Source organism: Eurosta solidaginis, chromosome 3 (assembly GCF_040869045.1).
Source record: "Eurosta solidaginis isolate ZX-2024a chromosome 3, ASM4086904v1, whole genome shotgun sequence".
NCBI classification, from domain to species: Eukaryota; Metazoa; Arthropoda; class Insecta; order Diptera; family Tephritidae; genus Eurosta; species Eurosta solidaginis.
The window spans coordinates 217050138-217076229 of NC_090321.1; the positions used below are offsets into that span (position 1 = coordinate 217050138).

General features: G+C 33.8%; 1 protein-coding gene across 11 annotated transcripts in view; it reads left to right on the top strand.

Annotated features, from left to right (window-relative positions):
* LOC137245058 (uncharacterized) overlaps window positions 1-26092 on the top strand; it is a 105957-nt gene that overhangs the window by 50851 nt on the left and 29014 nt on the right. The window contains exon 2 of one of the 11 annotated variants that reach the window (XM_067775096.1): window positions 12067-12167. The exons of the other annotated variants lie outside the window; for them this stretch is intronic. The gene's annotated coding sequence lies outside the window, so the exon portion shown is untranslated. The remainder of the gene's footprint in view (window positions 1-12066; window positions 12168-26092) is intronic. 11 annotated transcript variants of the gene reach the window in all.

Here is a 26092-nt window from a genome sequence, read left to right on the forward strand (position 1 = left end):
GGGTATCAAACGAAAGGTGTTACTGAGCATTTTAAGAGAAAGTGGGCATTAGGTCTATAGGTGGGCGCCTTTTCGAGATATCGCCATTAGGGTGGGCCAGGGTGACTCTAGAATGTGTTTGTACGATATGGGTATCAAATGAAAGGTGGTAATGAGTATTTTAAAAGGGAGTAATCCTCAGTTCTATAGGTGGACGCCTTTTCGAGATATCGCCATAAAGGTTGACCAAGGGTGACTCTAGAATGTTTGTACGATATGGGTATCAAACGAAAGGTGTTACTGAGCATTTTAAGAGGGAGTGGGCATTAGGTCTATAGGTGGACGCCTTTTCGAGATATCGCCATTAGGGTGGGCCAGGGGTGACTCTAGAATGTTTGTACGATATGGGTATCAAACGATAGGTGTTACTGAGCATTTTAAGAGGGAGTGGGCATTAGGTCTATAGGTGGACGCCTTTTCGAGATATCGCCATTAGGGTGGGCCAGGGGTGACTCTAGAATGTTTTTACGATATGGGTATCAAACGAAAGGTGTTACTGAGCATTTTAAGAGGGAGTGGGCATTAGGTCTATAGGTGCACGCCTTTTCGAGATATCGCTATTAGGGTGGGCCAGGGTTGACTCTAGAATGTGTTTGTACGATATGGATATCAAATTAAAGCTATTAATGAGGGTTTTAAAAGCGAGTGGCCCTTAGATGTATATGTGAAGGCGTTCTCGCGATATCGACCAAATGTGGATCAGGTGATCCAGAAAATCATCTGTCGGGTACTGCTAATTTATTTATATATTCAATAACACTAACAGTATTCCTGCCAAGATTCCAAGGGCTGTTGATTTCGCCTTGTAGAACTTTTTCATTTTCTTCTACTTAATATGGTAGGTGTCACACCCATTTTACAAAGTTTTTTCCAAAGTTATATTTTGTGTCAATAAACCAATCCAGTTACCATGTTTCATCCCTTTTTTCGTATTTGGTATAGAATTATGGCATTTTTTTAATTTTTCGTAATTTTCGATATCGATAAAGTGGGCGTGGTTATGGTCGGATTTCGGCCATTTTTTATACCAAGATAAAGTGAGTTCAGATAAGTACGTGGGCTAAGTTTAGTAAAGATATATCGGTTTTTGCTTAAGTTATTGTGTTAACGGCCGAGCGGAAGGACAGACGGTGGACTGTGTATAAAAACTGGGCGTGGCTTCCACCGATTTCGCCCATTTTCACAGAGAACAGTGAACGTCATAGAATCTAAGCTCCTACCAAATTTCAAAAGGATTGGTAAATTTTTGTTCGACTTATGGCATTAAAAGTATTCTAGACACACTAAATGAAAATGGGCGGAGCCACGCCCATTTTGAAATTTTCTTTTATTTTTGTATTTTGTTGCATCATATCATTACTGGAGTTGAATTTTGACTTAATTTACTTATATACAGTAAAGATATTAAATTTTTTGTTAAAATTTGAATTTAAAAAAAATTTTTTTTAAAAAGTGGGCGTGTTCTTCATCCAATTTTGCTAATTTTTATTTAGCACATATATAGTAATAGTAGTAACGTTCCTGCCAAATTTCATCATGATATCTTCAACGACTGCCAAATTACAGCTTGCAAAACTTTTAAATTACCTTCTTGTAAAAGTGGGCGGTGCCACGCCCATTGTCTAAAATCTTACTAATTTTCTATTCTGCGTCATAACGTCAACCCATCTACCAAGTTTCATCGCTATAACCGCATTTGGCAATGAATTATCGCATTTTTTCGGTTTTTCGAAATTTTCGATATTGAAAAAGTGGGCGTGGTTATAGTCCGATATCGTTCATTTTAAATAGCGATCTGAGATGAGTGCTCAGGAACCTACATACCAAATTTCATCAAGATTTACTCAAGTTATCGTGTTAACGGACGGACGGACGGACGGACGGACGGACATGGCTCAATCAAATTTTTTTTGGATCCTGATTATTTTGATATATGGAAGTCTATATCTATCTCGATTCCTTTATATATGTACAACCAACCGTTATCCAATCAAACTTAATATACTCTGTGAGCTCTGCTCAACTGAGTATAAAAATGTGTTATTGACAAAATACTTTAATACTATCGTGTTGAAGATAATTTCATTACCTTTAATTTGGTATATATATCTTTATATTAGAAGGTACAACTTGATTATTTAGGGGCGAAAAACAAAGAAGGTGTCATATGAGTTCAATTATTTTTATCGATGTAGGTATATATATGATGTTATTTATGTATGTATGGGTTTATGCATTGTATTAATTAATTGCAAAAATACATAATGTATAACACTGCTAATTTTTTATTGCTAAAATATACGTCAAAGGTAAACTATTTAAAATTTTGCATTCGTGAACGAGCTGATATTACCTTATAACTTTTATGTTTATTGTTATGTTAGCCGATCCAACACCGGCTACGCCATGCACATCAGCTCGTTCACGAATGCAAAAAACAGCTTTTTCAAATTTTTGGTAAATAAAGACTAGAAAAGTTAAAGATATATATACATCAGATGAAAGGTATTTTTATATGTTATTTTTCGATTTTTTAATTTTTGAAATCCATCCTCTAGTTATACTCAGTTGAGCAGAGCTCACAGAGTATATTAAGTTTGATTGGATAACGGTTGGTTGTACATATATAAAGGAATCGAAAAAGATATAGACTTCCATATATCAAAATAATCAGGATCGAAAAAAAATTTGATTGAGCCATGTCCGTCCGTCCGTCCGTCCGTTAACACGATAACTTGAGTAAATTTTGAGGTATCTTGATGAAATTTGGTATGTAGGTTCCTGAGCACTCATCTTAGATCGCTATTTAAAATGAACGATATCGGACTATAACCACGCCCACTTTTTCGATATCGAAAATTTCGAAAAACCGAAAAATTGCGATAATTCATTACAAAAGACAGATGAAGCGACGAAACTTGGTAGGTGAGTTGAACTTATGACGCAGAATAGAAAATTAGTAAAATTTTGGACAATGGGCGTGGCACCGCCCACTTTTGAAAGAAGGTAATTTAAAAATTTGCAAGCTGTAATTTGGCAGTCGTTGAAGATATCATGATGAAATTTGGCAGGAACGTTACTCCTATTACTATATGTACGCTTAATAAAAATTTGCAAAATCCGAGTTGGACCACGCCCACTTTTAAAAAAAAATTTTTTTTAAAGTAAAATTTTAACAAAACTTTTAATATCTTTACAGTATACAAGTAAATTATGTTAACATTCAACTCCAGTAATGATATAGTGCAACAAAATACAAAAATAAAAGAAAATTTCAAAATGGGCGTGGCTCCGCCCTTTTTCATTTAATTTGTCTAGGATACTTTTAATGCCATAAGTCGAACAAAAATTAACCAATCCTTTTGAAATTTGGTAGGGGCATAGATTTTATGACGCTAACTCTTTTCTGTGAAAATGGGCGAAATCGGTTGATGCCACGCCCAGTTTTTACACACAGTTGTCCGTCTGTCCTTCCGCATGGCCGTTAACACGATAACTTGAGCAAAAATCGACATATCTTTAATGAACTTAGTTCACGTGCTTACTTGAACTCACTTTATCTTGGTATGAAAAATGAACGAAATCCGACTATGACCACGCCCACTTTTTCGATATCGAAAATTACGAAAAATGAAAAAATGCCATAATTCTATACCAAATACGAAAAAAGGGATGAAACATGGTAAGGTAATTGGATTGTTTTATTGAAGCGAAATATAACTTTAGAAAAAAACTTTATAAAATGGTTGTGACACCTACCATATTAAGTAGAAGAAAATGAAAAAGTTCTGCAGGGCGAAATAAAAAACCTTTAAAATCTTGGCAGGTATTACATATATAAATAAATTAGCGCTACGCAACAGATAATGTTCTGGGTCACCCTGGTCCACATTTTGGTCGATATCTGGAAAACGCCTTCACATATACAACTACCACTCCCTTTTAAAACTCTCATTAATACCTTTAATTTGATACCCATATCGTACAAACTCATTTTAGAGTCACCCCTGGTCCACCTTTATGGCGATATCTCGAAAAGGCGTCCACCTATAGAACTAAGGCCCACTCCCTTTTAAAATACTCATTAACACCTTTCTTTTGATACCCATATCGTACAAACAAATTCTAGAGTCACCCCTGGTCCACCTTTATGGCGATATTTCGAAACGGCGTCCACCTATAGAACTAAGGCCCACTCCCTTTTAAAATACTCATTAACACCTTTCATTTGATACCCATATCGTACAAACATATTCTAAAGTCACCCCTGGTCCACCTTTATGGCGATATCTCGAAAAGGCGAACACCTATAGAACGAAAGCCACTCCCTTTTAAAAATACTCATTAACACCTTTCATTTGATACCCATATCGTACTAACAAAGTCTAGAGTCACCCCTGGTCCACCTTTATTGCGATACCTCGAAAAGGCGTCCACCTATAGAACTAAGGCCCACTCCCTTTTAAAATACTCATTAACTCCTTTCGTTTGATACCCATATTGCACACACGAATTCTAGAGTCACCACTGGCCCACCTTTATGGCGATATCTCGAAACGGCGTCCACCTATGGAACTAAGGATTACTCCCTTTTAAAACCCTCATTAATACCTTTAATTTGATACCCATATCGCACAAACACATTCTAGAGTCAACACTGATCCACCTTTACGACTATATCCCTAAATGGTGTCCACCTATAGAACTATGGCCCCCTCCCTCATAAAATACTCTTTAATGCCTTTCATTTGATACACATGTCATACAAACACATTCCAGGGTTTCCCTCGGTTCATTTTCCTACATGGTCACCCCTGGTCCACCTTTATGGCGATATTTCGAAACGGCGTCCACCTATAGAACTAAGGCCCACTCCCTTTTAAAATACTCATTAAAACCTTTCATTTGATACCCATATCGTACAAACAAATTTTAGAGTCACCCCTGGTCCACCTTTATGGCGATATTTAGAAAATGCGACCACCTATACAACAACCAACACTCCCTTTTAAAACCCTCATTAATACCTTTAATTTGATACCCATATCGTACAAACGAATTCTAGAGTCACCCCTGGCCCACCTTTATAGCGATATCTCGAAACGGCGTCCATCTATGGAACTAAGGATTACTCCCTTTTAAAATACTCATTAACACCTTTCTTTTGATACCCATATTGTACAAACAAATTCTAGAGTCACCCCTGGTCCACCTTTATGGCGATATTTCGAAAATGCGACCACCTATACAACAACCACCACTCCCTTTTAAAACCCTCATTGATACCTTTAATTTGATACCCATATCGTACAATCTCATTCTAGAGTCAACCCTGGTCCACCTTTATGGCGATATTTTGAAACGGCATCCACCTATAGAACTAAGGCCCACTCCCTTTTAAAATACTCATTAACACCATTCGTTTGATGCCCGTATTGTACAAACAAATTCTAGGGTCGCCCTTGTTCCACCTTTGTGGCGATATCTCGAAACGGCGTCCACCTATGGAACTAAGGATTACTCCCTTTTAAAATACTCATTAACACCTTTAATTTGATACCCATATCGTACAAACGCATTCTAGAGTCAACCCTGATCCACCTTTACGGCTATATCGCTAAATGGTGTCCACCTATAGAACTATGGCCCACTCCCTCATAAAATACTCTTTAATGCCTTTCATTTGATACACATGTCATACAAACACATTCCAGGGTTTCCCTCGGTTCATTTTCCTACATGGTTATTTTCCCTTATGTTGTCACCATAGCTCTCAACTGAGTATGTAATGTTCGGTTACACCCGAACTTAACCTTCCTTACTTGTTTTGGAGATATTTTTATTTGAAAAATTCATAATTTCGCCTTTTGGCATGGAATTACCCTAAACCTTTCATTTGCACCAAAAAATAAATATACCGATGGAATCAGCATAAAAATCTCTATAAAGCCCGATTTTTTTATTTTTTTTTGACAAAGGTATGTATTCTGCACTTGTTCCATTTGATGTTTTGAAATATTATTTATTTTTGGTTTGAAGAATAAAATTTATTATTCAAAAATTTTCATTTTGATATCACCAAAATTTTCATTTACAAAAACTAATTCGATAGCAAAATATTTAAAATTCAAAGTATAAAATACAAAGTTAATAATTCAACAACAAATAATAAACACTATATTTACTCCCCCTCCAAGAAAATTTAAAACAAACAAATTATTAATTAATATTAAATGTAACTTGTTTTGTTTTTTGTTGTTTAATGTATATGTGTTTGTATTTAAATTAGTTCTAATAAGTATATTTGCTGGTTTAAGTAAATCAATCGAAAAATTTTTAATAGTATTTTTGTATTGAATTGTAAATGTTTTATGTTTCTTAGAAATAACTTTAAAAGGTCCTTCATAAGGTGATTCTAAATTAGATTTACGAAGAATTTTAACAAAAACATACTCACAATTTTCTAATTTTTTAGGAACGAAAAAGTTTTCTTTGTTATGATGAAAAACTTTAGAACGAACGAACGAAAATATTCTCTTATTTTTTGAAGAGCGTCATTAGAAAAATTATGTCCTTTATTACTATTTGAAACAATTAGTTCACCAGGTATTCTAAGTGCTTGGCCATAAACAAGTTCAGCAGATGAACATTTTAAATCTTCTTTAATAGAAGTTCGTAAACCAAATAGAATGAATGGTAAAATGTCAGACCAATGAACCGAGTCGTTTGATGCTATAATTAATTGCTGCTTTTAAAGTTCGATGAAATCTCTCTATCATGCCATTTGCTTGGGGATGGTAAGGAGATGTATGAATTTTATGAGAACCTAAAAGTTCAGTTAATTCCGTAAAAAATTTTGAGGTGAATTGTGAACCTTGATCTGCTGCTATATTCAATGGTATACCAAATCGGTATATAATTTTGAATAAAAGTTTTTACTATACTTAGTATTTGTTGAAATATCTTAAAGTGGATAAGCTTCAGGCCAACGTGAAAATCTGTCAATAATTGTTAAAATATAACAATTTTCATTTGAAACTGGAATATGTCCAATAATATCCATATGAATATGTTCAAAACGACCTGATGTGAATTTTTTGAATAGGAGATTTAGTATGTCTTGAAATTTTTGATTTTTGACAATTGATACAAGATGAAGTCCAATCGTTAATTTCTTTACGCATGTTAGACCAATAATATTTATTTTGAATTAATTTTCTAGTTGTTCTTATACTTGGATGAGATAATGAGTGTTTTTTGTCAAATATAATTCTTCTCATAGAATGTGGAACATAAGGTCGAAAAGGTTGTAGAGAAACATCACACCATATATTTAAATTAATAACTGGAATATGAATTTCTTTTAAATTATTTTTAGAATTTTGAACAGAAATGGTTTTTTGTAAAGATGTATCAGTTTGTTATTCTTTATATAAAGTTTCTAAATTTATATCTTGAGTTGAAATTGCATTTATTTCTGGAACACGGGAAAGTGTGTCGGCAACTATGTTGTCTTTTCCACGTATATATTGAATATCATTTTTAAATTGAGCAATATATTCAAGATGACGCAGTTGACGAGGAGATCTATCTACTTTAGAATTTAGAATATGAATTAAAGGTTTATGATCAGTATAAATTGTAAAAGTTCAAGTAAATGTTTAAAATGTTTAATTGAATTATAAATTGCCAAATGTTCACGATCAAATGTTGAATATTTAGTTTCTGTTGTAGTTAATTTTCTTGAAAAATAAGCTAAGGGTTCTAGTATATTATTGCTAGGTTGTTGAAGAACTGCTCTAATAGCAAAATTTGATGCATCTACTGCTAATGATAAAGTGCCATTTTTGTCGAAATGTGTAAGTAAAGTATTTTTAGCAAAAAGTTTTATTACCATATCATTTGTCCAATTTAATTGTTTGAGTTTGTTTTTAATTGCATGTGTTAACATTTCATGCACAGGACTAAGTTCTGTTGCTAACATTTTAATATATCTGTGATAGTAATTTATCATACCTAAAAGTTTTTGTAACTTATTTATAGAAATTGGTTTTTCAAAATTTGTTATGATTTCAATTCGATCTAAAGATGGTTTAATACCTTCGCCTGAAATTTCGTAACTGAAAAAATTTAATTTATTTACACCGAGAGTACATTTTGAAGGTTTAATATTTAAATTATATTCTTCAAGTCTTTTGAAAAGTGATTTTAAATGATTTATATGTTGATATTCGTTATCACTGGTAAAAAGAGTGTCATCAATGTATGTAAATACAAAATCGAAATCATTAATAAAGCGTTGGAAAGTTTGAGCACTGTTTCGTAAACCGAAAGGCATTCTTACGAATTCAAACATTCCAAAAGGGGTAGTTATTGCAGTTTTATGGATGTCTTCTTCTGCCATTGGAATTTGGTGGTAAGCACGCACAAGATCAATTTTGGAAAAAAATTGTTTGTTTTTAAATCAATTGTTAAATTGTAGATATGTGGTAAAGGATACCGATGGTGTAGTAATAAAATTAAGTCTTCGATAGTCTCCGCAAGGTCTCCAATCATTTGGTTCTTTTTTAGGAACGAGATGAAGTGGAGATGCAATAGGAGAATTTGAGGGTCTGCATATACCCGTTTTAACTAAAAAATCAAATTCAGCAATTTTAAGTTTGATTGGATCAAGACGTCTGGGTTTCGAAAATGGTAAAATACCTTTTGTTTCTATCCTGTGAACCGTATGGTGTTTAACTTTTTTAGTATAATCTGGTTCACAGGTAATAGACGGAAATTCATTAAGTAATTTTGAAAACTTATTTTCGGCAATAGGAATTTTGAGTGAAAAAATATCAGAAAATCCAGAAGATCCAGCAACTTTAATTTTTGTAGTAGAATCCATTATTTCTTTACTTTTAATATTGACAATAATTCCGAATTTTCTAAAAAGTTTGCTCCTAAAATTGGTGTATCAATATTCGCAATAATGAATGGAAATTCAAAATCTCTGCTTAAACCTAAATCAATTTTAAGTAGTTTTGTACCGAAAGTTTCAATTGAAGAACCGTTTGCTGCAGTCAAACTAAGGTCCGAATTTCTTTTATAAATTTTAAATTTAGAAAAAGGTATAACTGATACGACTGCGCCGGTATCGATAAGAAAATTAAGTTTATTGAATTTATCAAAAATTAATAGGCGACGAGTAAGTTTAATAATAGTTCCATTATCCGTCACCGTCATAATGGATTGTTTCAGTTTAAATTTTGTTCGGAATTTGAATTATGATTTTGATTAAAATTGCATGGGGGTATACATTTAAGAGCGTTATTCTTAAATTTATGGATCTTAAAAAATTTCGAGATTTAGATCTATTTCTGTCTTTAGATCTTGAACTGATTTGTAATTGATTAATATCATTAAAAATTTTATTTAAATTTTGATAAATAGCCGTAGTTAATTCAGTTAAATTTTTAATGCGTTGTTCTAAAATGTTATTATTTATACTCGAAACTATAGGAGATTTGGAAGAATGAGGTTTAATGATTAAATCAAAAAGTTTGTCAGCTAAAATAATTACTTCATCTTTATTTTGATTGTTTCTAGAAGTTAAATGGTTTGTATTTCTTGTGGCAATTTACGAATCCATAATTTGAAAAGTAATTCTTGACTTACAATGGAGTCAGTACCTATAACTGATTTCATAAATCTGAATAATTCAGATGGTGAACGATCACCAAGTTCAGTTTTTGAAAATAATTGTTCTAATCTAAATAATTGTTAAAATCTTTCACATACAATTTTTTGGATTGTGTCATATTTATTGAAAAGAGGAGGAGGGTTAATAACGTCTAAAATTTTAGATATAGGATCTCGTTGAAGAGTAACTAAAACATTTTGAAATTTTAAATTATCATCATTGATATTGTTAATTTCAAATTGTCCTTCAACAAGTAAAAACCAGGCATCGGAAGATTCTTGCCAAAATTGTGGTAATTTAATAGATTTAGTAGAAGAAACATTTGTAAAGTTATTTTGTGTTGAAATATCTTGTGTTGCATTAGAGATGTTGTTTTGTGTTGTATTAATACTAGAATTTTGAGTTGTATTGTGAGTCAATGTGTGATTTGTATAGTTGTTATTTTGATTTGCTGAATTTGTAAAATTACGAGTTCGTACTGGTGAACGTAGAACCATATGAAAAAAAAAAAATTTAAATGAAAAATTTGAAAATTAGAAAATATTTAAGAATTTTTTGGAAAGGAAGTTAACAATTTAAATAAAATATTTATTTTTATATAAAAAAAATAAATTTAAATAATTTATATAAAATTGTTAAAATATAAAAATAATCTTTTTTATTTTTTATGATTTGTAGGCTAGTCTGATCTAATTTATGCTTGTGCAAACAAAACGATTAATTCACCTTACGCCCGACGTTTCGCTGAATATTTCAGCATCCTCAGGGGCAACACTATTTATTTTCAAATTAAATAAACAAACAAAAAATATTTTATGTTGAAAAGCACATACATATAAATTAACACAGTATTTTTAAAGTAAACAAAAATTCTACACTTACAACAATATCGGACAATATTAACATTTACTCATCAGTACCACCTTGTGTGGTAGTCTTGTCATAACTAATTTGTTTTCTGTTTATACAAAGCATGTATGTTGCGGCAATATTATCGCTATCTTCCTTCTTGTTCATGGTCCTTTCTCTGTTTTCTAAAATGTGCAAGCTTTCCAAGGTATATCTCGTCATTTCTCTTTTCTCCTTATCAATAATTATCGTGTTGGTAAAATCTGCTGTATGGCCGTTGCTAATCATATGTTGTGATAGGGCTGTAGTGGGTTTTTGTTTTTTATGTCTGCTTCGTGTTCGGCAATGCGAATACCTAGTGCGCGCTTTGTCGTCCCAATGTATGCTTTATCGCATTGCTGGTTTTCTTTTCCCATGCATTCAATTTTATATATGACGTTGTTTTTTTGTTGCTTGTCTATTGGAGATTTTGTTCTTGTGTATATTTTGGATAATGTATTGTTGGATCTGTAGGCTAGTGTGATGTTTTGTTGTTCGAGTATATTGTGATCGATGCTTGCACTTAATTTCGGTATGTATGTCACACTGTAGTATTTCTTTATATCTGTTGTTACTGTGTTAGAAGGTATGTTGTGTTGGTTGCTGTTTTTCATGGTTTCCTGGTTGATTAATTCGTGTATAAGGTGGTCGGGGTAGTTATTATTTTTCAATATTGCGTGTATCTTTTCTAAATTAGCGTCATGGAAATCTCGGTGGCTTAGCGTTAGTATTTTGTGTATAAGATTCTTCGCTGTATTAATGTTGTACTTGGTCGGTTGGTACGAAAAGAAATTGATCAGGCGACCAGAGGATGTTGTGTTCGAGTACCAATTTAATTTGATTTTGTTGTTATCTCTGTATATGCGAACATCGAGGAACAAGAAGGAGCATGAACAAGAACATGAACAAGAAGGAAGATAGCGATAATATTGCCGCAGCATACATGGTTTGTCTAAACAGAAAACAAATTAGTTATGACAAGACTACCACACAAGGTGGTACTGATGAGTAAATGTTAATATTGTCCGATATTGTTGTAAGTGTAGAATTTTTGTTTACTTTAAAAATACTGTCTTAATTTATATGTATGTGCTTTTCAACATAAAATATTTTTTGTTTGTTTATTTAATTTGAAAATAAATAGTGTTGCCCCTGAGGATGCTGAAATATTCAGCGAAACGTCGGGCGTAAGGTGAATTAATCATTTTATTTGCACCAGCATAAATTAGATCAGACTAGCCTACAAATCATAAAAAATAAAAATTATCGAACTGATCGCAAAAAACCCAACAAGATATAAAAATAATCTTAAAATAAATTTGAAAATTTAAAAAGGTTTAAAATTTAAATTTAAACTATAACTGAAAAATTTTAAATTTAATATTAAAATAAAAATTGTATTTAGAAAAAGTTAAAATTATTTAAAATTTATATTTACGATTTTATTACTATGGAAGAGTTGATTGATAAATTTGAATATGCAATAATGGCTTTAAAATATAATGATGCTCTTATTTGTGCAGACGACGTTAAAGATCATGAATGGTTCCAATAAAAGGTACACTATATGACGAAGTTGCTTGTTGAATTTTAAAATACTTGGATATACGAATGAAATGTAGGGAGAGATAAATGTCACTATTTTGTAGATGAAACTTCCTGAGTAGTGCTTGATCAATTTTATACACAGCTGTGGTTGTATTTGCAACAGTGGCAGTATTGTTTTGATCTGGAATTTATTTTTAAAAATGAGTTTTAGCGTATTTACACTTCTCGTTTTAAGCGTTTTTATACTGCGTAACTTAAAAATATGTTGCAATGTGTTGCGAAAAATCACTCAAAAATTTAATTTTTTTAACTATTTGACAATTTTCTGTTGCGTTTTTAACTGTTTTATTATTTCTCTCAAAGTTTTAACAATTAATTAAGTTATTTTTGTTTAGTTCCAGCGGCAGCTGCTTTAAAGATTTGTTTTGATTCTTTCTTCTATATCACATAATGGCACTCATCCTGTTCGATATTTGTTTTAATTGTTGATCTCTTCTCACTAGCGTTAACAGATGCACCGCACTACTTTTGTCAAAAGAAAATTATATACATACTTAGTTCTTGAACTTATTGCGGTTTAATTGATTCGATTGCAGGATCATTGGCAGGATCGCCATTATGTTTGGTGGTCAACCAAATATTTAAATATTTATTTTTTAAAAAATATTATTTTATTTATTTGATATTTTGAAATATTATTTATTTTTGGTTTGAAGTATAAAATGTATTAATCAAAAATTTTCATTTTGATATCACCAAAATTTTCATATATATATAATTTAAAAATATTTAAAATTCAAAGTATAAAATACAAAGTTAATAATTTCACAACAAATAATAAACACTATAGTAGTTACTCGCTGTTGGGGTCCGCCTCAGACAGTGCACGGACCTTTAATAAGAAAATGGTGGTAGATGAAAAATTAAAATATTGGTAGTAGTTGGCAGATTTTTTTCCAAGAAAACTACAGCTACACTTTATATTAAAATATGATTGTAGCGACCTTTTAACTTTGACTTTATCAAACTATGATTTTTGCCGGCTCAAGGTCCAATGTAATAAAACACTTTTTTAAATATTTCCCAATATATTTCAATCTCCTTCGGAGATCGTCTTCAGGGGCTATAACAATAACAAACAAATATTCACATATAAAACTCTCTCACAAAAAAACAAAAAATTAGTTCTGAATTGCATGGCGAACTAACAAGTGTCGTGTATCGGGCAAGATAATTAATGTATGTATGTATGGAAAAATTGTATCCCAATTGTATTCAGTTTTATATGTGAATATTTCTTTGTTATTGTTATAGCCCCTGAAGACGATCTCCGAAGGAGATTGAAATATATTGAGAAATATTTAAAAAAGTGTTTTATTACATTGGACCTTGAGCCGGCAAAAATCGCAGTTTGATACACTTTATATTTGTACAAATCAATTCATATTTTATTGTAAAACAAATAAAGCACATTTCACGAAAATAAAACTTAACAAGTAAGGAAGGTTAAGTTCGGGTGTAACCGAACATTACATACTCAGTTGAGAGCTATGGTGACAACATAAGGGAAAATAACCGTGTAGGAAAATGAACCGAGGGAAACCCTGGAATGTGTTTGTATGACATGTGTATCAAATGAAAGGCATTAAACGGTATTTTATGAGGGAGTGGGCCATAGTTCTATAGGTGGACGCCATTTAGGGATATAGCCATAAAGGTGGATCAGGTTGACTCTAGAATGCGTTTGTACGATATGGGTATCAAATGAAAGGTGTTAAAGAGTATTTTATGAGGGAGTGGGCCATAGTTCTATAGGTGGACGCCATTTAGGGATATATCCATAAAGGTGGATCAGGGTTGACTCTAGAATGCGTTTGTACGATATGGGTATCAAATGAAAGGTGTTAATGAGTATTTTAAAAGAGAGTAATCCTTAGTTCCATAGGTGGACGCCGTTTCGAGATATCGCCATAAAGGTGGACCAGGGGTGACCCTAGAATTTGTTTGTACAATACGGGTATCAAAAGAAAGGTGTTAATGAGTATTTTAAAAGGGAGTGGGCCTTAGTTCTATAGGTGGACGCCGTTTCGAAATATCGCCATAAAGGTGGACCAGGGTGACTCTAGAATGTGTTTGTACGATATGGGTATCAAATTAAAGGTATTAATGAGAGTTTTAAAAGGGAGTGGTGGTAGTTGAATATGTGAAGGCGTTTTCCAGATCGCGACCAAAATGTGGACCAGGGTGACACAGAACATCATCTGTTGGATACCGCTAATTAATTTATATATGTAATACCTGCCAAGATTTTAAGGGTTTTTTATTTCGCCCTGCGGAACTTTTTCATTTTCTTCTACTTAATATGGTAGGTGTCACAACCATTTTATAAAGTTTTTTCTAAAGTTATATTTCGTGTCAATAAACCAATCCAATTACCTCACCATGTTTCATCCCTTTTTTCGTATTTGGTATAGAATTATGGCATTTTTTTTCACTTTTCGTAATTTTTAAAGTGAGTTCAAGTAAGTACGTGAACTAAGTTCATTAAAGATATGTCGATTTTTGCTCAACTTATCGTGTTAACGGCCATGCGGAAGGACAGACGAACGACTGTGTATAAAAACTGGGCGTGGCATAAACCGATTTCGCCCGTTTTCACAGAAAACAGTTATCCCCTACCAAATTTCAAAAGGATTGGTTAATTTTTGTTCGACTTATGGCGTTAAAAGTATCCTAGACAAATTAAATGAAAAAGGGCGGAGCCACGCCCATTTTGAAATTTTCTTTTATTTTTGTATTTTGTTGCACCATGTCATTACTGGAGTTGAATGTTGACATAATTTACTTATATACTGTAAAGATATTAAATTTTTTGTTAAAATTTTACTTTAAAAAAATTTTTTTTAAATTATCTTCTTTAAAAGTGGGCGGTGCCACGCCCATTGTCCAAAATTTTACTAGTTTTCTATTCTGCGTCATAAATTCAACTCATCTACCAAGTTTCGTCCCTTTATCTGTCTTTGGTAATGAATTATCGCACTTTTTCGGTTTTACGAAATTTTCGATATCGAAAAAGTGGGCGTGGTTATAGTCCGATATTGTTCATTTTAAATACTGATCTGAGATGAGTGCTCAGGAACCTACGTACCAAATTTCATCAAGTTACCTCAAAATTTACTCAAGTTATCGTGTTAACGGCCATGCGGAAGGACAGACGGACGACTGTGTATAAAAACTGGGCGTGGCATCAACCGATTTCGCCCGTTTTCACAAAAAACAGTTAACATCATAAAATCTATGCCCCTACCAAATTTCAAAAGGATTGGTTAATTTTTGTTCGACTTATGGCGTTAAAAGTATCCTAGACAAATTAAATGAAAAAGGGCGGAGCCACGCCCATTTTGAAATTTTCTTTTATTTTTGTATTTTGTTGCACCATGTCATTACTGGAGTTGAATGTTGACATAATTTACTTATATACTGTAAAGATATTAAATTTTTTGTTAAAATTTTACTTTAAAAAAAAATTTTTTTTTAAAAGTGGGCGTGGTCCTTTTCCGATTTTGCTAATTTTTGTTAGGCGTACATATAGTAATAGGAGTAACGTCCCTACCAAATTTCATCATGATATCTTCAACGACTGACAAATTACAGCTTGCAAAATTTATAAATTACCTTCTTTTAAAAGTGGGCGGTGCCACGCCCATTGTCCAAAATTTTACTAATTTTCTATTCTGCGTCATAAATTCAACTCATCTACCAAGTTTCGCCGCTTTATCTGTCTTTGGTAATGAATTATCGCACTTTTTCGGTTTTACGAAATTTTCGATATCGAAAAAGTGGGCGTGGTTATAGTCCGATATCGTTCATTTAAATAGCGATCTGAGATGAGTGCTCAGGAACCTACGTACCAAATTTCATCAAGTTACCTCAAAATGTACTCAAGTTATCGTGTTAACGGACGGACGGACGGACGGACATGGCTCAATCAAATTTTTTTTCGATCCTGATTATTTTGATATATGGAAGTCTATATCTATCTCGATTCCTTTATATATGTACAACCAACCGTTATCCAATCAAACTTAATATACTCTGTGAGCTCTGCTCAACTGAGTATAAAAAAAAAAAACATGTAAACAAAACAAAAAAATTAATTTAAATTTGTATCCCATTTCGACCAATTTTGAACCCGACCCCTTTAGAAATGGCTGAAAGTTTTTCTTCTTTTTCTAGCTTACGAAAGACGTTTTTCAGAATTTTTTCAAATTTTTTCATCCAACTCAAAAAAAGTTATGAATTTAAAAAAAAAAAAACACCGTTTTTGTTTTCAAAATGCTATAACTTTTTCAAAAATTGACCGTTTGGGTTTTTTTTTTTTTTTAAATTTGTTTTTAAATGTACTTTTCGGAATAAATTCAAAAATATTTTTAAAGTTTTTTTTGTAATTTTGCAGTTTTTCGAGATTTTTCGAATTTCGCCCTTTTTTTTCTCATAAAAAACTTCAATCAATTCTGCAATCATCCCCACTAATCCCGGAGTGGGCCGAGAATATTTAAAACTTATTTTGAGTTGGAAAACGGTCTTTTTTTCAAAATGCTATAACCTTTTCAACAATTGACCATTTGGGATCATATTTTTTTTTAATATGTTTTTAAATGTACTTTTCGGAAAAAATACAAAAAACATTTTTAAGTTTTTTTTTTCAATTAAATAAAAAAAAAAATTCTCGTCCCACTCCGGGATTAGTGGGGATGATTGCAGAATTGATTGAAGTTTTTTATGAGAAAAAAAGGGGTAAATTCGAAAAATCTCGAAAAACTGAAAATTTACAAAAAAAAAAACTTTAAAAATTTTTTTGAATTTTTTTCGAAAAGTACATTTAAAAACAAATAAAAAAAAATACAAGTAAGGAAGGTTAAGTTCGGGTGTAACCGAACATTACATACTCAGTTGAGAGCTATGGTGACAACATAAGGGAAAATAACCATGTAGGAAAATGAACCAAGGGAAACCCTGGAATGTGTTTATATGACATGTGTATCAAATGAAAGGCATTAAAAAGTATTTTATGAGGGAGTGGGCCATAGTTCTATAGGTGGACGCCATTTAGGGATATAGCCATAAAGGTGGATCAGGGTTGACTCTAGAATGCGTTTGTACGATATGGGTATCAAATTAAAGGTATTAATGAGGGTTTTAAAAGGGAGTGGTGGTTGTTGTATAGGTGGTCGCCTTTTCGAGATATCGCCATAAAGGTGAACCAGGGGTGACTCTAGAATGCGTTTGTACGATATGGGTATCAAATGAAAGGTGTTAATGAGTATTCTAAAAGGGAGTAATAATTAGTTCCATAGGTGGACGCCGTTTCGAGATATCGCCATAAAGGTGGACCAGGGGTGACCCTAGAATTTGTTTGTACAATATAGGTATCAAAAGAAAGGTTTTAATGAGTATTTTAAAATGGAGTAATCCTTAGTTCCACAGGTAGACGCCGTTTCGAAATATCGCCATAAAGGTGGGCCAGGGGTGACTATAGACTTTGTTTGTACGATATGGGTATCAAATGAAAGGTGTTAATGAGTATTTTAAAAGGGCGTGGGGCTTAGTTCTATAGGTGGACGCCTTTTCGAGATATCGCCATAAAGGTGGACCAGGGGTGACTCTAGAATGAGTTTGTACGATATGGGTATAAAATTAAAGGTATTAATGAGAGTTTTAAAAGGCAGTGGTGGTAGTTGTATATGTGAAGGCGTTTTCCAGATATCGACCAAAATGTGGACCAGGGTGACCCTAATTTATTTATATATGTAATATCTGCCAAGATTTTAAGGGTTTTTTATTTCGCCCTTCAGAACATTTTCATTTTCTTCTACTTAATATGGTAGGTGTCACAACCATTTTATAAAGTTTTTTCTAAAGTTATATTTCGCGTCAATAAAACAATCCAATTACCTTACCAAATTTCATCCCTTTTTTCGTATTTGGTATAGAATTATGGCATTTTTTTCATTTTTCGTAATTTTCGATATCGAAAAAGTGGGCGTGGTCATAGTCGGATTTCGTTCATTTTTCATACCAAGATAAAGTGAGTTCAAGTAAGCACGTGAACTAAGTTCATTAAAGATATGTCGATTTTTGTTCAAGTTATCGTGTTAACGGCCATGCGGAAGGACAGACGGACGACTGTGTATAAAAGCTGGGCGTGACATCAACCGATTTCGCCCATTTTCACAGAAAACAGTTAACGTCATAAAATCTATGCCCCCACCAAATTTCAAAAGGATTGGTTAATTTTTGTTCGACTTATGGCGTTAAAAGTATCCTAGACAAATTAAATGAAAAAGGGCGGAGCCACTCCCATTTTGAAATTTTCTTTTATTTTTGTATTTTGTTGCACCATATCATTACTGGAGTTGAATGTTGACATAATTTACTTATATACTGTAAAGATATTAAATTTTTTGTTAAAATTTTACTAAAAAAAAAAATTTTTTTTTAAAAGTGGGCGTGGTCCTTCTCCGATTTTGCTAATTTTTATTACGCGTACATATAGTAATAGGGTTAACGTTCCTGCCAAATTTCATCATGATATCTTCAACGGTTGCCAAATTACAGCTTGCAAAACTTTTAAATTACCTTCTTTTAAAAGTGGGCGGTGCCACGCCCATTGTCCAAAATTTTACCAATTTTCTATTCTGCGTCAAAAGTTCAACCCTTCTACCAAGTTTCGTCGCTTTATCTGTCTTTTGTAATGAATTATCGCACTTTTTCGGTTTTTCAAAATTTTCGATATCGAAAAAGTGGGCGTGGTTATAGTCCGATATCGTCCATTTTAAATAGCGATCTGAGATGAGTGCTCAGGAACCTACATACCAAATTTCATCAAGATACCTCAAAATTTACTCAAGTTATCGTGTTAACGGACGGACGGACGGACGGACGGACGGACATGGCTCAATCAAATTTTTTTTCGATCCTGATTATTTTGATATATGGAAGTCTATATCTATTTCGATTCCTTTATATATGTGCAACCAACCGTTATCCAATCAAACTTAATATACTCTGTGAGCTTTGCTCAACTGAGTATAAAAAGATCCCAAACGGTCAATTTTTGAAAAAGTTATAGCATTTTGAAAACAAAAACGGTATTTTTTTTTTAAATTCATAACTTTTTTTGAGTTGGATGAAAAAATTTGAAAAACTTCTGAAAAACGTCTTTCGTAAGCTAGAAAAAGAAGAAAAACTTTCAGCCAATTCTAAAGGGGTCGGGTTCAAAATTGGTCGAAATAGGATGGAATACCCCATGTACATATGTATGTATGTTATACGGTGATAACCATTCTGAAATACATTTTTTTGTTCTTTTTTTTGCATTTGTTATTTGAGTAAAACAAGTTTCAAAAACACGAGTACTTTCTCTGGTTATTTTAGCTATTTTAATCAAGAATAAATCGATTTTTTTTAAATTTTTTTTTAAATATACTTTTCGGAAAAAATACAAAAAAATGTTTAAAATTTTTTTTTTCAATTAGAAAAAAATAAAAAATCGACCCACTCCGGGATTAGTGGGGGTGATTGCAGAATTGATTGAAGTTTTTTATGAGACAAAAAAAATAGCAAAATTCGAAAAATTTTGAAAAACTGGAAAATTAAAAAAAAAAGCTTTAAAAATTTTTTTGTATTTTTTCCGAAAAGTACATTTAAAAACAAATTGAAAAAAAAGATACCAAACGGTAATTTTTTGAAAAATTTATAGCATTTTGAAAACAAAAACGGTGTTTTTTTTTTAAATTCATAACTTTTTTTGAGTTGGATGAAACAATTTGAAAAAATTCTGAAAAAAAGTCTTTCGTAAGCTAGAAAAAGAAGAACAACTTTCAGCCAATTCTAAAGGGGTCGGGTTCAAAATTGGTCGAAATGGGATGGAATACCCCATATACATACATAGCTATGCCTAAATGCTACTTGCTTTTTTTCTGTATTGTGAGCTTGAAATACTGAGGGAACTTTACCGATACGGCTCATTAAAACAACAATTTTCCAATACACCAGTATTTTTCTGCCACACTGGCATGTTATCGTTTACTTAAAAGTTTTTTATTTTCGTTCAAAATTATTCATAATAAACTGAGAATAGCGCAGGAAAATATTTGCGAGTAGATGACTACTACTTTCTTTCATAAACAAATTTATTTCTTGTATTGAATTTGTGCACAAATTTTTCAAAATAAAAACCAAGTTTTCAACAAAAAAAAAAGTTATCAGAAAAAAATAAAAGAAAAATCTAGTGCCATATGATTGTTATTAAATACAAGGAACAAAATCACCTTCTACAAATAAAATTTTTTTATAAAATCAAATTTTCAAACAATTTTTCTTCTAGAAGACTCTTTTCAGTTCCCAATTTTATCCATTCTTTAAGAACATCGTCGGAAAATATCTCTTCAATTTTTTTTCTTATTATATAACATTAATGATCGCCATTCGTTGTTAAGAATTTTCATGGAAGTCTTGTGAAATGGAAAAGCTTTAAGTAAGGGAACAATCGTTGTCATTTGACTAGATTGAATATTTTTTGCATCAAAATATTCCAAAGGGTGTTATTTGTCGTCTTCGAAATTGAAACGTTTCTTAATTTCCTTACAAAGGAAAATGTTGGTAGATTTTTAGGGCTTTGGTGGTAGAAGTGGTATAAAATGAAAATGGGCTAAAAAGTTGGTAGATCTATCAATAAAGTGGAAAAGTCCGTGCACTGGTCGCAGACCTATATGAAATGTCGATTCGCATTATTTTCCTCACGAGCTACAGACTGGGGTTTTTTTTTATCATAATTGAGCCGACCACGGCAATCAACTACTATATAGTTCTTAATGATGCCCAGTACTGTGAGAGCCGTCTTTTACTCACACTGCTTAGTACTCACCTAAACTCTCTTCTCTGTTCAGCCTCTCCAAATCATCGCTTTTAGTATCATCTTCCATCGCGTGCTACCCTATTTTCCCTCTAGTTTCCTCACTATCTTCGTTTTAATATTCTGAGTAATGCATCGTGATCGTACGACCATTTGCCAGAAAAGGTGGGTGTGGCTGTCTGAGCGACAAACAAAACCATTGTTAAGCATTTATGTCAAATAAATAATGCCATCCTTTGAATAAACTCTTCGTTTGAATTCCAGAGAGTTACGAATGAGAAGATAACCCGATACCCGTCTTTCCGTAAGACTCTTAACTTAATGGAAAAGTCGGCAGCGGTAGTAAGAGCGGAAGATCTTTCGACCGCCTTAGATATAAGGCTGCCGAGCTATTGCAGCGTCATTCAGGTGAAAGGAACAGCCACAAAAGAGGTTCGTCAATGACTAAAATATCATAATCTCACTTTCGTATCCGTGACAGACAAGTAGCGAATAAAACCATTCAGGGAGGTTATCGATTGCTGACAATTCGCTGCAGGAACTTTAGATCCACCACAGCAGTTATATGGTTTTCGGGTATACCTCTGTAACATGCGCTGCCAGGAATTAGATTTATAGCAAAGCCCACGATAAACCAGTAGATTGACATATCTTCTACTTTTGCTTCGTACAAATACTAATGATAAAGACGCTACCAGATGGGTACTGGCATCTGCATGTGAGGTGTGCAAATTACTTGTCGCTGCATCAATCGATTCTGGTACCTTATTAATCTTAACCATCTCGCCGAAGGTTCAATGATGTGAGTACTTGATCCAAATACAATATTTACTTAGAGGCTTTAGTGATAAGGGGAAGATAGAAATTGTTGCATAGACCTTGTTCAGGCTGGGACGGGTACAGAATGTGTAAGCCTTTTGCTGTTTATCGTTGCTTGGCTCTGCTGAAAGAAGGAAGACATTTAGAGTTGGCAAATCAGTTCATCTTGTCACTTATGTAAAGTTAATTCTAAGACATGGAAATGAACCAGCCGGCTGTAGTGTGTCCTTCTGCCTTGTGGTGGGACAGCTACCATAACCTAACCTCTCTGAAATTTTCCCCAGGATATCTTACTGAGATCCAGATAGATAGAATACATCTTCCGTTGGTTTGTTGATTTGGAAATAATATCACTGCACCTCCTGCGTTGGCCTTGATACATGAAGAACCTTCCTGAATGTATTCGTGTTTTGAAGGTGCTACGCGTAAATCAACTTAGCTATGCCGATTTTACCTTGGGAACCACATCATCAGTGCTGTATCAATCAACGGAAATATGTCGTTATTGCCTTTGCTGCGAAAACTTCGTATGACTGTCCGTAAGCAACGCTTAAGCTTTAAATCATTCTCAAGTTTCATGAGCTGGTTGCGAATTACAAGTGCATGCATATTAAAGCTACGAAAGAAAACGTTCATATTTTAAGTTATTTAAACAATAATGTTGCATCATACAATGAACAAACCAACTGATTGGAGTACAAGAAATTCCAATTTTCTTATGATTCGTGCTTAGGTTACATTCTATTAGTTTCTATGTATATTGAGTTCAACCGAAAATGTGTCCCATCTGCTGCCGTTGGAACTTTCTTTACCAGTCCAAGTTCTCTTTACTCTTTCCTTAGAAAACGGTGATAAAAGCCCACCAAGCAAATTCCCTTCGATTAATTTTTCATGTGTTGCTTGCTCCAGTTTAATAATTGGCTATCTTATTAAACATTGACGTTACCAAGACTAAAATGAGTCCGTAGTGAGCTCAAATTACATTAAATGCATTTACATACCTTAAGCTGAAGTTACCCACGAACGTGCGTACAAAAAACGTATCGGCTGACACGACCTATCTTACGAATGTGCAATGTAAACGAAAACTCACCGATGTGCAACGCACGTACGTGCGTAGCCCGGAACGTGGAAATCAAAATAATTTTAATTTTTTCCGTAAGAACGTGTCAGCTGATCGCTCTCTCACTAGACAGAGTTGCCTAGTAAACTTTTGTGCGCTAATTTCTGACCATTTGCAGTTTTATGCAACAACACCTAATTAAAGTTTGAAAAATTGTGAAAATAATTCGAAATAACTATGTAAAAGTGCAGGTTATAAATATGTTATCTATTTATACTTATTTAATATTAGTTCCAGCCTTTTACAACCACAAAAATTAAAATAGAAAAAGTTGATGTTTCCATAAGCATGCATTAAAACAGGTCAATGGCAACATTTTTTTCGTTGCCACTACGGGCATAAATTTCGCTCAAATGTGTGTACGTACGGCATACGTATACGTACGTTACACACGTCGGAGGGTAACTGCCGCTTAAGGCAGACACCGGATATACAGTTCTCTGAACTCAGCTGCTGGTTGTGGCTTGGTTTTATAATCAGTGCACAGCAGACATATGTATGTATGTCAATTGTTATCAAAAGCGCCCGCAAACCAGTCTTATGAAACCCTTTATATGTATGCGGGTGCCACCGGATATTCAGTTACAGTTACACAACAATACCCTTTCGTATCACACTTTTTGTATGTTTAAGCGCCGATGAGTCTACCATAATGTTTCGCACATATACACATACATACATATATAGTCGTATACAATTTTTACCCCACAATTTGATTATGTTACAGCCAGTTTGACTTCGAGTTGGCTTGTCGGTCCTGCTTGCCTGCCTTTATTGTAATTGCCAGCTCACATCCTCGCATATCCGCCTGTCGACCACTTGATATTTACGAAACGTTGACAGAATTGGAGCAACGCCAGTTATTGTCTCGTCGTAAACTCAAAGGCATGTATAACTAACTAAATAAAATAAAGTGAGTGTGGTGGGAGTTGAGTTAGTTATGTAAATATGTTTATACATACATACATACGAGGCTGAATTTCGCATACTAATGCGGAGAAATTGAATTTCGTTTTATCAGCCAATTTGACTATAAATTTTGTATAAAGAACTTTCTGTGAAAATGGTGTTGAATGTGTGGAATAGTTGAAGGATTATATGCTACATATACATAGACGAGTATGAACATACATACATAGCACGTAAAATGATGGATTGCTACGAATATTTCGACGTCAATCAATTGTTGACAAAATCAGGATAATGAATATATGAAATCTATGAGACGTGGCTAAAGAGGATGTTGAGCATGTTTAGGGAAATTGAAATTTTTATTAATGACATTTACTTTATTATGAATCTCTAGATAAAATCATCGACATCATTAATTCGCGCTTAACCGCCCCAGCGATTTTGGCCACTACGTAACAAGTCTATCCAGATATCCTTGTTTTGCTATAACTTGCGCCAATTGGGAGCACCAAGGGAGGTCAGACCTTCCTCCACCTACCTCTCTCAACCCAGCTTTGATTTTTCCTTTCTCTGCTTACAAACTACAGTGTCGATTGAAATACTTTCTTGGCTGTAGAGCCTTCCTCGATTCGCATTATATGAACTAGCCAGTGCAGCCTTTTTGCTTTTAGTCGCTATACTATCTTCATATCTACTTAAAGCTCATACAACTCATCATTATACCCTTTCGATACTCACCGTTGGCATCACGGACATAACCATAAATCTTCCGGAGAACTTTTCTTTTGAACACTCCAAGAGTTATCTCACCTTCTGTCTCCATGATTCCGAGTCATACATCGTCGAGAGAGCACATCACTTTTCAATTGCCTAATCAGTTCAAAGTAGCATTTGTGGCAAGAGTTATTCTCTATGTGATTTTTCAGCTGACATTGTTGTCGCTGCTAATGTTGGTTCCCAGATGGATAAAGTCCTTCACAGTCTCGAATTCATATCCGTCAACAGTAGCGTTGCTGCCAAGTCGCGAATTCTCCAATTCTTTCTTGAATGAGAGCAAGTATTTTGTCTTCTCCTCATTTTCCGCAAGGCTCACTTCTTTTGCCTCTTTATCTAATCCAGAGAATGCAGAACCCACAACACGTCTTTTGTTAAGGCCAATAATATCCATATCATCAGCATAGGCAAGCATTTGTATGCTCTTTTAATGGACTGTGTCACTCCGGTTTAGTTCTGCTGATTCTCCAGCATTGCTTGGAAGAAACCATACCAGAGGGAGCCGTCTTGTCTGAAGCCTCGTTTGGTTCCGATTGGCTCGGAATGGTACTTCCCAATCCATACGAAGCTGGTAGTGTTGGCCAACGTTATATGGCGAAACCTTTATCAAGACTGCTTCGAAGAATCTGGCGCATCGTGAAGATTTGGTCGATAGTAGATTTACCAGGTTTAAAGCCGAACTGATAAGGTCCAATAAGTTCGTTGACTTGGGGTTTCAATCCTTGTTGGTTTTGTTGTAGTAATAAGGACACTCGCCGAAGGCCTTGGGGAGTGTTATTGATGTTGATGGTCCTTTGCCGGATGCAGATACGGTATGTTCCGGTAACAAGCACCATAAATGTACTAGCCCGACTATCTTCGGAACGATTTCGTATGACCACATAAAACCTTCTAGGCCAAAACCGTCCTCCCACCCCTAGATCTATCCGGTTTTCGTGGTCGCCAGAGCATCGGCTGTTAATGAAACAGGATTCGACAATTGGGTTGGAGAAGTTATATATTGCGCTGCCAAAATCTTGAGAGGGTTGCGCTACATAACCCCTTGAATCAATTTGGTATTTTAGTGCCTCTTACGACAGGCATACCTACCGCGGGTATATTCTAAGCCCCCTAACCCGATGGCGCAATATTAAGTAAGACGTCTATTTTCCTTCTTCGCGTTACTATAAATATAGGCAGAGCCGTTTTTCTCCGCAACAGCATGGTGCTCATACTTATCAAAAAACTAGAAAAAAGTTGATACTAGGCATTTGCGGAAGATCACGATGTTGAAGGATGTGGCTAGTGGGTATCCCTTTTAAAGATGAATCGCCTGCTCGGTCGTTTCTAGCAGTTAAAAAAGTTTGAGGAAGCTCATCACTTTTCCACTCGAAAATAGTCATAAGATCGT